At 29.7% G+C, this 11587-nt stretch overlaps 1 pseudogene across 1 annotated transcript; it reads left to right on the top strand.

Moving 5' to 3' along the window:
* On the top strand, nt 1-9426 carry LOC149496274 (zinc finger BED domain-containing protein RICESLEEPER 2-like; annotated as a pseudogene). Its single transcript, XR_016320872.1, has 3 exons — nt 1-677; nt 1284-2079; nt 8774-9426. The product of XR_016320872.1 is annotated as a zinc finger BED domain-containing protein RICESLEEPER 2-like (transcript).
* The last annotated feature ends 2161 nt before the right edge of the window (nt 9427-11587 follow it).

Below are 11587 nucleotides of genomic sequence, written 5' to 3'. Positions count from 1 at the left end.
ATTGTCGCTCGTTTCTCTATATTCTTTGAGAATTTTTTGAGTCTTTATTTGGAAGTTTTCTTTGTTTGTTTCTTTAGAAGCATTTGGTACACTTCTGCTATGGGTTGTTTCTGTTTTGCGACATGACTCAGTGTCTTCTAATATAATTGTTTGCCCATTTTCTTCTTTATTGGACACCACAAGATTTCCATTTTTTAATGCATAATCATGCTGCTGGAATGCTTGAGATGTGGATTGGGAATGCATAATACATTCAAGAATAGATGCTAGGAGCGGGCACTATATGGTTTAACCCAAATTTTCGAACTAGACTGAACCAATTCGGTTTATTTCATTCAGCTTTCGGGTTATTTGGTTAAGTTCGATAGAATATAAGCATATATTTTGGGTTTCGGTAATTGGGTCAGTTGTATGCAGCAAATCCCGAATAGGCTGACAAAATCGAAACTTTAAACTTTTTTTGAACCTAAACTTAACCTTACATATTTATTTTTTTTAGGTTTCTTCACGTCTTCAGTTCATGTATCCACATAAAGTCGACTTTTCGTCTTCTCCTACCCTAGTCCAATTCAAGCAATTACCGCTACAATCGGTATCCTCTCTCTTGTGTATGACTCTTCTTATTCCAAACTGACAAACTCTAATCCCTTAGGCTACTGGACAAGTACAAACAATTGGTATTTCTTTTTTTTTTTCTTATGCTTTTATAGTTTTGTTTTATTTTTATTATTTTTTTTTCTTTTATTTTGTTATTTATTTTTCTTTATTAAATAATTTAACTTCTCCTAGAGTTCCATTATTTGTTTTGTTTTGTTATTTGTTGTTTCATGTTCTTACACTGCCTTTGATAAGAATAAAACCAACAAATAGAATATATCTATTACATGAAAAGGATATTTTGTCAATATTGGTTCAATTATATTTTACGTACCTTTTTTTTTTATCTTCATTGTCATGAAATATATATGGATTATATATGTTTTGTTATTACTTTGCACATGGCTAAATAAATAATCAAATGTAATTAACCCAATAAATATAAAAGGAAAATTACTAAATATTCAAATTTAATATATTGTCGTTGATTATATTGATTATATTAGTAAAGGCCACATTTTGTCCCTAGTACTAGTTTTACTAAATATTTAAATTTAATATATTGTTATTGATTATATTACTAGTTCTTTATGTTACAAATGCAACCTTTAAGTATTACTATTACAACATGAAGCATGTAATTGTATTGATTATATACTTCTTTGATTTTCTATTTTTGCTTTTAGATAGCAGACATAAAACCTATGGGAACTACACCAAACCAACCAATCAAAATTGAAGCACCCACCAAAATGAAGAGAAAGGCAATGAAGATAAGATCTAAAGTGAGGGATCATTTCATTAAATTACTGGATTCGGAGGGAAAGCAAAAAGGCAAGTGTAATTATTGCAAAAGAGAATTCTATTGTGATCCAAAAAAAAAAAAAATGGCATAACTTCACTTAGAAATCACTTGTTTGCATGCAAATATAATGAACATAAGGTAGACACATGTGAAACATTATTATCTTTGCAACGGATTGTTGGAAATGAGAATGTGGATAAATTAACTCGTATGATTATTATTGATGAACTTCTATTTAAGTTTGTAGAAGATGAGGGGTTTAAGGAGTTCATGGCTACTGCCCAACCTAGGTTTATCATTCCATCTAGATGAACAGTCACTCGAGATTATTATCAGATATACTTGGATGAGAAATTGAAATTGAAAAATTATTTTAGAAAATCCTGTGTTAAGAGTATGTCTAACTTGTGATACATGGACTTTAGTGCAAATGATTAATTATATGTGTATTACTTCTCATTATATTGATAGTGATTGGAAGTTGCCAAAAAGAATTATTAGTTTTTGTATAATTACTTGTCATAAAGGTGATTCTATTGGTATGGCAGTTGAGTCGTGTTTGCTTGAACGGGGATTAATAAAATCCTTACAATTACTGTTGACAATGCTAGCTCAAATGATGTTGATGTTGGTTATTTGAAAAGAAAATTACTTAGTTGGGGGTTGATAGCTTTTTCGCAAGCAAGGGCAAAGCCACGTTGATGAGAGAGTGGGAAATTGCCCCCTTCTCTCAAAAAAAATTTCAAAAATTAGCTTACCTTAGCATGGCTCAAACCCTAGCCTTTCAACAAATTACAATTCACCTTCACCATTTTGCCTCCCTAATTTGAATGTGCAAATATTTGCCCCCTAAATTTAAACCCTAGTTTTGCCCCTGTTCGTAAGTGTAGGAAATCACAAACAAGTGATAAAGAGTGAGTAGAGTATCGTTCCCATGAGGATTATATACCAAGTACTAAAATCGTATTAACCTACTATTATCTAAACAACAATAAGAAGAATAATTGTAAAAGTAAAAGAAGTTAAAATAGAGTAATGAATAAGAAAGCATGCAAGTAATTGTTGAAAAGAAATCAAGGGTTAAAGGTTACTAGGGATTTTGACTTTAGGTTGACTTTACTTAATTCTATCCAATTTATCCTATTAGTTTGATAATCAATTTTAATTTTTTAAGAAGTAAAAATCACCCTAAAATCGTTAATAGTTCTCTTGATGTTTTATTAGTTATTTTAACCCAATTCAATTATCCATCCCTCAATGCTGCAACCAAACATAGATTAAATCATTAAGTTCTATGATTATTCAGGAATCCACAAATTAAGGCCTTTTATTTTATGGAAACCTCCCATGAGTCAAACTATCTAGCTCTTGCATCAAGTCATTATTCTCATGAAATTTATTACCCTGTTCATATCAAAAATCCTTCTTTCGACAGTGATTAATGAAATAAATCAATCCAGGGGAGAAACTCTGCGTATAAGCATTAAGATCAATAATTAATTTTACTTGAATAAAGAAAATCAGATCTAATATTATACATTGGAGTTGAATTTAAGTTATATTACATCCCTAGTAAAAAGATTTAATTCAACATAATAAATAAATTAAACTCAATTAAACTTATAAATAATCCCATAATGAATAATAAACAAGAAGACAGTTTAGAAATAAAAACTAGTCAACGATTGGCTCAAAAGGCTTCCTTGAACCTTGAACCTTGATGCCAACTTGAATACTTGAAGTCTTAAAAAGAGAGAGACTAAATAAACTAGAGAACAATAGAACAAAAGATGGAATATACAATAAATGTCCCTCGATTATGGCTAGTCTCTCTTTTTACATAGACTTTCTGGAATATCTTCGAATTCATTTTGGAAAGTGAATCTCTATTGAGGAAGAAATCTTTTGGAATTAAGTAAACTGTTTATGCTTTATAATTCTTCTCAATTAGGACTCTCCCAACGTGTAAATAAGACTACAGCTTTAATACGACACATCCCACAAAATCGTTATGCAGATCCATGTAAGCAGCACGAGCTTAGTCTAGAATCTTAGCCCAAGTTGAACTCTGCAGAGTAGCACAGGGGTGCTGGGAAGCACGCCTTGGGTGTTGCTAAAAGTCTTTGACAATTGATCCTTTCTTGCATTTTTGGCTGGTTTCCTATAAAAATCCTACAAAACTCCTCAAGATCAAGTGAAATATGATTCAAGGAAGCTGTATTGAAAAACATAAATAAAAACTAATTAAAGTAATTAAAAATACTAAAAATCCTAATAAACACTATATTAAGAATACTATAAAAATAACACCTATCAAAATTCTCTAAACTTAAATCATTGTTTGTCATCAAGCAATAAAACTAAAACAAAAATAACAAACTAAACAAATAATAAAGCTAGCTTAATATGGTTGGAAACAGTTATTCACAATCTCAAAAATACCAAAAATTATTAACATGAGAATAAGTCAAGTGTTTTCTATATTAATTATTTTCTTGCAAAAATTCAATTTTCAACAAAATACATTCTTTAATTTAAACATGAGTTAATCAAGTCTTCAACACCAATAATTGTTCAAGTTATGATAAATAGAATATGAATTTTACAACAATTATTAACCTTTAAATAAGATGATGCTAATTATAAACTTCAACATTCTCATAGGCAAAATTACTCATCCCTTCTTCACAATCGATATGCATACAATTAAAAAGATGAAAAGGTCTTTAATTAGGCTGTAATGGGTTTTAGGGATATAATTTAGCTAAACAAGGGAAATGATAAAAGTATAGACAAAAAGCACAAAGAATGCATAATCTCAAGATTTTCATTGCATCAAATGTTTTTTTTTTTTTTTAGAAGAGAGATTAGTATGGAATAATTTACTAGCATAATATTAGAGACCATTTGCAAGGATTATTCTTTTTAATATTAATATTTTCATAACAACTTCCTCGCTATAATTCTCCAAACTTGAATTTTGATTACTTTTTATTTTATGAGGTGATCTTCTCTCTTTTTTTTTTTTTTTCTTTCTCTTTGATTGCTAGCATTAATGAATTAACTCTCTTTTTTATTCTTTTTTATATATATTTTAATGTAGCTAAACCTCATAATTATACATTCTTGTACTTAAGGTAAGGATTTGAACTTGGTTTAATGGCTAGGTTAAACAAAGGTAAACAATAAAATTTAGATATAAGCCTCAAATTGGTTACAAATGTCATAATTTAACTTAGGGCGGCCTAGACTAAATATGAAGTTCAATAAAGAATGCCTAAATCATTTCTTTCTAAATGTAAGTATTTGAAATTTTGCCTCAAAGGGAGTTCTAATTTGTTCTATGAATGCCAAGGTTAAATAAATTTTGATTAAAACATACATATATACCATGAAAATCACAAAAATTGGTGTTCATGACCTTAAAAATAAATAGTTAAGCCAAAGAATCATGTTAAGTCAAAAATTAAAATTTAAGCTCAAAAGCAACTAGTTTTGAAAAACAACTAAATTCATCACAAGTTAATAAATTATGATAATGTTCAAGCTTGCATATAATTATTTCAACCATATTAAGCTCATAAAGAAACACAAAAAGATAATAAAAAATTTACAATTTTAACTAAAATTTTCCTTCCCCGACTTAATCTAGCATATGGTCCCCAATATGTACAAAAATAAAATCAATTCTCTAAAATTATCATATATTATCAACACAATTTGCAAAAATTAAATTAGAATGAAAAACACCTTACCACCATTGTATTGAAAAATACAATAAAATCCATGGAAGAAAATGCATTGGTTCTAATCGCTAAATTCTGAAAGTTGGAAAGAATTACAATACATAATAAAAAAATATTAAAAATAACAAAATAAAAAATAAAAAGACATAATACATTGTTCTATATTATGTTTTTTAAAAAAAAAATAAAAAACTAAAAGTTAGAACTAAATCAAAAGACAATATCAATACGAAAGAAATAAAACAAAACAAAATAAATAATAAGAAAAGAGAAAAAAAAATATAACATAGAACATAAACGAAAAGACAACAAAATAATAATAATAATAATAATAATAATAATAAAAGATAAATAACAACAAAAAGACAAAACACATGCAAGTTATTATACATCAAATTACGAGGACGGTGAATGCACTATGCACAGAATCATTCATGAGCAAAAAGAAAGTGAAACCATGAGTGTCATTAATGCATGGGCTCATTGGTCCTAACATGGTATGGAGAATGAAAACACGGTGAACCCAACATAACACGGTCAAAACTGTGTTGCTTATTCAACGGATGAAGTGCGTCGACACGGTCGTGCATTTGGGCACACCGAGTCCGTGCTTTTCTCTGGGTATTGTAAAAATTTTAATTCGTTTTAGTTGGCAGCCATGCTTTCTAGCACGGCCTAACCGTGCTATCCACTGAAAGTCCCGATTTTTCATTCTTAAGATGAGAAAAAAAATTAGCACATGCGTGTTCATTAGTACATCTAATCCATGCAATTTTGAATTTAGCCTCTTTCACCTGTAAATATTTGGTTGAGTTGGGGTTATTAAAAGGCAAACTTAAAAATAAAAGTTTTAAATTTTCTAACTCAATTCTATAAAACACAAAAAAAAAGAAAAAAAAAACTGAAATTTTAAAACCAAAAAGGTAAAGCAATATGGGTCGCCTCCCATTTCGCGCTTTCTTTTAAGTCTTTAAGCTCGAGTTTTGAGAAATTCATCAAATAACGGTTTTCACTCGTAATATATATCATGTAACATCACATGAGTCTTGATTTAAACGCCCTCAAGATTGGCTAGTTTAGAAAAGATTATGCTTGTCTTGTCAATAACACATGGCTTCCAATAATGAACTTGGGGAAAGAACTTTTCTAGGTCATGGAGATTACAATTTGTCGGTGGTGGCAACAATGGAAAGAAAAGATCTTCTGATAGTGTATGTATAAAAACCATTGATGAGCTCAAATCAATAGTCTCAATTATTTCCTCATCCATCAATATTTTTTCCGTTTGTCTCTATTTAAAATCTCACCCAATGCCCCTTCCAGTGGTACCTCACTTTCTTCATTGTCATTAATAGTCATGTCTGAAAATATGAAATTTAGATTTAATCGGCCTTCAAAGGAGTTGTACTCTTCACATGTAGGCTTACTTCTTCAAAAGGTACAACTTCCCATGAAGTGTCCTCATAATCTAACTTGCATTCCTCCTCTTGAGGTTTATTAGCTACTATGGCTGTCAATTGCGCTGCTTGTACCTCTAAATTTTTGATTGCCACTTGTTGGACCCTATGTTTTTCCTGAGTTTCATTCATGAATTCCACTTGTTGGACCCTATGATTCTCCTGAGTTTCATTCATGAATTCCATGTGGAATTTAGTAAGGGCAGTGATCAAATCCTCTAAATTCTTCTTCTTCTTCTCTTCATCCTCTAAATTTGAGGGTATTGGTGATTTCAATCCTGCAGTGAAGGATCCCAATGCCAATGGTAGTCAAAATCCGCCATATCATTTAATATGTGAAATACATCTTCATAGTTACTTTCTGGAAGGTGAATACCGGTTGCCGAAATTCTACTATCTATCCAACTTCTTGTTTATTCATCTAATCCAAATTAAAATATGTAAGAGAGTATTTATTTGTAAAATTATGATAAGAAAATCCCTCCAATAATTCATTAAATCTTTTCCATGCGGTATAAAATGGTTCAGCGTGTTGTTGACTAAAATATGTGACTGCTTGTCAATGAAACATCTCAAAATATTTCGCAAGAAAATAATGAAAATAAAAATCAATAAAAACAAAGAAAAACTACAAATAATATACACAAAAAAATGAAATAAAAAGATGTCTAAATTAATAATAGATTAATTGATATTGGTAAGGTCAATCCCCGGCAACGGCGCAAAAAACTTGACAAACTTTTTCGCAAGTGTACAAAATCACAAACAAGTAATAAAGAGTGAGTAGATTATTGTTCCCACGAGTATTGTATACCAAGTACTAAAATTATGTTCACCTACTATTATCTGAATGACAATAAGAAGAATAATTGTTAAAGTAAAAGAAACTAAAATAGAGTAATGAATAAGAAAGCAACCAAGTAATTGTTGAAAAGAAATCAAAGGTTAAAGGTTACTAAGGATTTTGACTTCACTTAATTCTATCGAATTCATCCTATTAGTTTGATAATCAATTTTAATTATTTAAGAAGGAGAAGTAATCCTAAAATCACTAATAAACTCTCTCAATGTTTTATTAGCTACTTTAACTCAATTCAATAATGGCACAACCAAATATAGATTAAATCATTAAGTTCTATGATTATTCAAGAATTCGTAAATTAAGGCTTTTAATTTTATGAAAACCTCCCACGAGTCAAGCTATCTAGCTCTCGCATCAAGTCGTTATTCCAATGAAATTTATTACCTTGTTCATATCAAAAACCCTTCTCTCGACAATGATTAATGAAATAAATCAATCAAGAGGAGAAACTCTGCCTATAAACATGAAGATCAATAATAAATTTAGTGAATAAAGAAAATCAGATCTAATATTATAAATTGGAGTTAAATTTAAGTTATATTACATGCCTAGTAAAAAGATTTAATTCAACATGATAAATAAATTAAACTCAATTAAACTTGTAAATAATCCCATAATGAATAATAAACAAGAAAAGAGTTTGGAAATAAAAACTAGTCAACGATTGGCTCAAAAGGCTTCCTTGAATCTCAATGCCAACTTGAATACTTGAAGTCTTCAAGAGAGAGAGACTAAATAGATTAGAGAACAATAGAACAAAAGATGGAATATACAATGAATGTCCCTCGATTATGGCTAGTCTCTCTCTTTATATAGACTTTTTGGAATATCTTCGAATTCATTTTGGAAAGTGAATCTTTATTGAGGAAGAAATCTTTTGGAGATAGAAAAATGTTTATGCTTTGTAATTCTTCCTAATTAGGACTCTCCTAACGTACGTGTAAATAAGACTCCAGCTTTAATAAGGCACATCCCATAATATCTTTATGTAGATCCATGTAAGCAGTAAGAGCTTAGTTTGAAATCTTGGCCCAAGTTGAACTTTGCAGAATAGCACGGGGGTGCTGGGTAGCACGCCCTGGGTGTGCTACTTGCTGGAAGTCTTTAACAATTGAGCATTTCTTGCATTTTTGGCTGGTTTCTTATAAAAATCCTATAAAATTTCTCAAAATCAAGTGAAATATGATTCAAGGAAGATTTGTTGAAAAATATAAATAAAACGAAAACAAAACTAATTAAAAATATTAAAAATCCTAATAAAAACTTTATTAAAAAAATATAAAAATAACACCTATTAAGGGTCTAGCATTACAAATGGCAAATACACCCACATTTGGTGTATTACACATATAATTAACTTAGTTATGGTTGATGGATTGAAAGAAGTGAATGATTTTGTGAAAAAGGTTCGAGAAGAAGTAAGATATGTGAGGCGATCTCCTACTAGATTGAAGAAATTTAAGGAATGTTGTCTGGTAGAGAAGATTGGAAGTAAGAGTTTTTGTGTTTAGATGTGTCAACTAGGTGGAACTCTACTTATTTGATGCTAAATGCCGCACAAAAATTTAAAGCAGTGTTTGAGAGATTTGAGAATCAAGATCCATCTTTGACCATTGATCTTATGGATATAGGTGGGGCACCATCCAACTTGGATTAGGCAAATGTAAGGAGAATGGTAGAATTGTTAGGATGTTTTCATGATCTTACATTGTGAATTTCAGGCTCATTGTATGTCACATTATAATACATCCTTTCATGAAATTCATGGAATTGATTGTTTATTACAGGAATGCCAAGGGAGTGACGATTTGGAAGTGCAAATTATGGGTGATAGAATGAAAGCTAAATTTGATAAATATTGGGGATCCTAATAAAATGAACAAACTCATTTATGTTGTTAATGTTTTTGATCCTTGATTTAAGTTTGAGTTTATGGAGTTTGCACTTTGTCGGATGTGATTTGGGCTAACATGATATATTTTATTTATTTTTTTCAATTATTTACAAATCTATTATCTATGCATATCAATTCCACAAACAAAAAGAACAAATGATTAATGGTGAGTATTCCTTTGACATGTTTATCTTGATATTTGTTTACCCTAAAAACATTTATATATAAGTCAAAAACATAGTGGCTTTTGCTTGGATGCTTTGACATCTTTTTTTGAATTTAACATTATATTCTTGTCTTTGTCATTGTTTCTTTCTTTTCCACTAAGTTCTTTGTTTCGATACAACTAGCCTGAGTTTAATTAACTTTAATCATTTTACTTTTTGTTCAGTTTTTATAATATTATTTGTATATATTAATTTTTTTTCCATGAATATGTAGCAATTAAATTGTAACATACTATTTAAGTTTATTTTTACTTATTAATGTTTATTTCTTTTGCAATTTTTATTTTCTAATAATCTATTTTTGATTATATTAACTTACACACAAGCACTCACCTATTTATTCAATTATTTCCATTCAATTAAATCTTTGTTTTTCTGTTTCATTTGTTAACATAAGTTGGATAACCGAATTTGTTAATTTACTAGTACGAATCAGATCATGTACAGGATCTCTATTGCAGTTGAAGATGCAAAGACTGTTTAATTCATTACCATCTTCTGACATGGATGCTAGGATTATTTGATTCATCATCATCTTTTGGCATTCATTTTCACAAGTATTTAGGAATGTAGGAAGAGATTTGGCAGAATTTAAATTTCAAATATACTAAAGTTATTAGCATATGAACTCGATTTTATTTCATTCCTTTGTTATCAAGTATATTGATTGTGTTAGCACAGTTGAATGTGAGTTTAAATGCTGCTATTTCTCATTGTTGGTTTATATATATATATATATATATATATATATATATATATATATATATATATATATTGTTAGATTATTTTAATAATCTGTATGTGGCCCATGTGATTAAAGGGCTGGTTCTAATTAAGGTGGCCCAAGATGATGGTTATTGGGTTTAATGGATAAGAGCCAGTTAGGGTTTTAATACCCTTCCTCTGCCTTATAAAAGATAAAGGAATCAACAGATTAAGGTTAGCACAGAAACAAGAGAGTGTGACGGCTCCCTCAAACACATACGGAAATAGTTTGTTCGAGAGAGCTCATAAAAAGAAACTCCCGCAGCTGTTGATTATTCTCTGACCATTAAGAAAGCACTTACGGACAAAAGGTCAGAGTGAAGAAACGTAGATCTGCTGTTACGGTGAGAATCGAATTGTCCCAACGAGGTAACCCATAACATAGATCTGCCATTATGGATCAAGGTACGCTTCCGATTATTGTATATTCTTGTCAAACAAATTCTATGAACAATAGATCTGGGCTATATTAAAGTTTATTCAACATGTGGTATCAGAGCCTGTACTTGTTCTAGATTTGTATGATAGCGTTTTGTTTGGCTTAATTAATGAAAATTAATTTCATATGGTGAAATTGATTTATATGGTATAAGCGAAGCCAAAATTATAGAAATTTGAAAACTGTTTGTTTTCTTTATGCTTTATAAATTATTTTGTTATTATTTATAGAGAATGGTTATGACATATTATTGGGTTCTGTCGTTAAAGTTTTGAGATATTAATTTAATCTCATAAAATTTTTGCATAAATCAATGTTTAATGAATGAAAAACTTATTAGTCACCAAAGTGGCCTTGTTTGGATTGTTTTAGACATTGATTATGCAGTTTTCAATTGTTCATATTTGTGTGATGCCGTTATATGACATGAAAGTGAAAATTGAACAATTGAACTCGTTGATTATAATTTGTTAGGTTACCCAAAGGTAGACCATTAATTATAATTAATGGCATTAAAGAGACTTATCATTGTACGAATTAATATGAATGTATATCCAAAGATAACATGCATATTGTATGGAGCATTATTGAATAGTTGAATGGAATAAAAAAAAAAGTAACTGGATTCCAGAAAGGAGCACGGGCGTGCTGTGATGAAACACGGGCGTGCTTCTCTTTGACTTGCATAAAGGCTCGCAAGTTGCTCCACAATGAAAGTCTATTAAAGTATTTTTCTTCTTGGCATCATTAATGATTAAAGCTATGCATTTAAATATTACCCAAAAGTGAATCTAG

Source organism: Jatropha curcas, chromosome 5, assembly GCF_041381405.1.
Source record: "Jatropha curcas cultivar XTBG-Jc1 chromosome 5, XTBG_Jcur_1.0, whole genome shotgun sequence".
Lineage (NCBI taxonomy): Eukaryota > Viridiplantae > Streptophyta > Magnoliopsida > Malpighiales > Euphorbiaceae > Jatropha > Jatropha curcas.
This window is presented reverse-complemented; position numbering and strand designations above follow the sequence as displayed.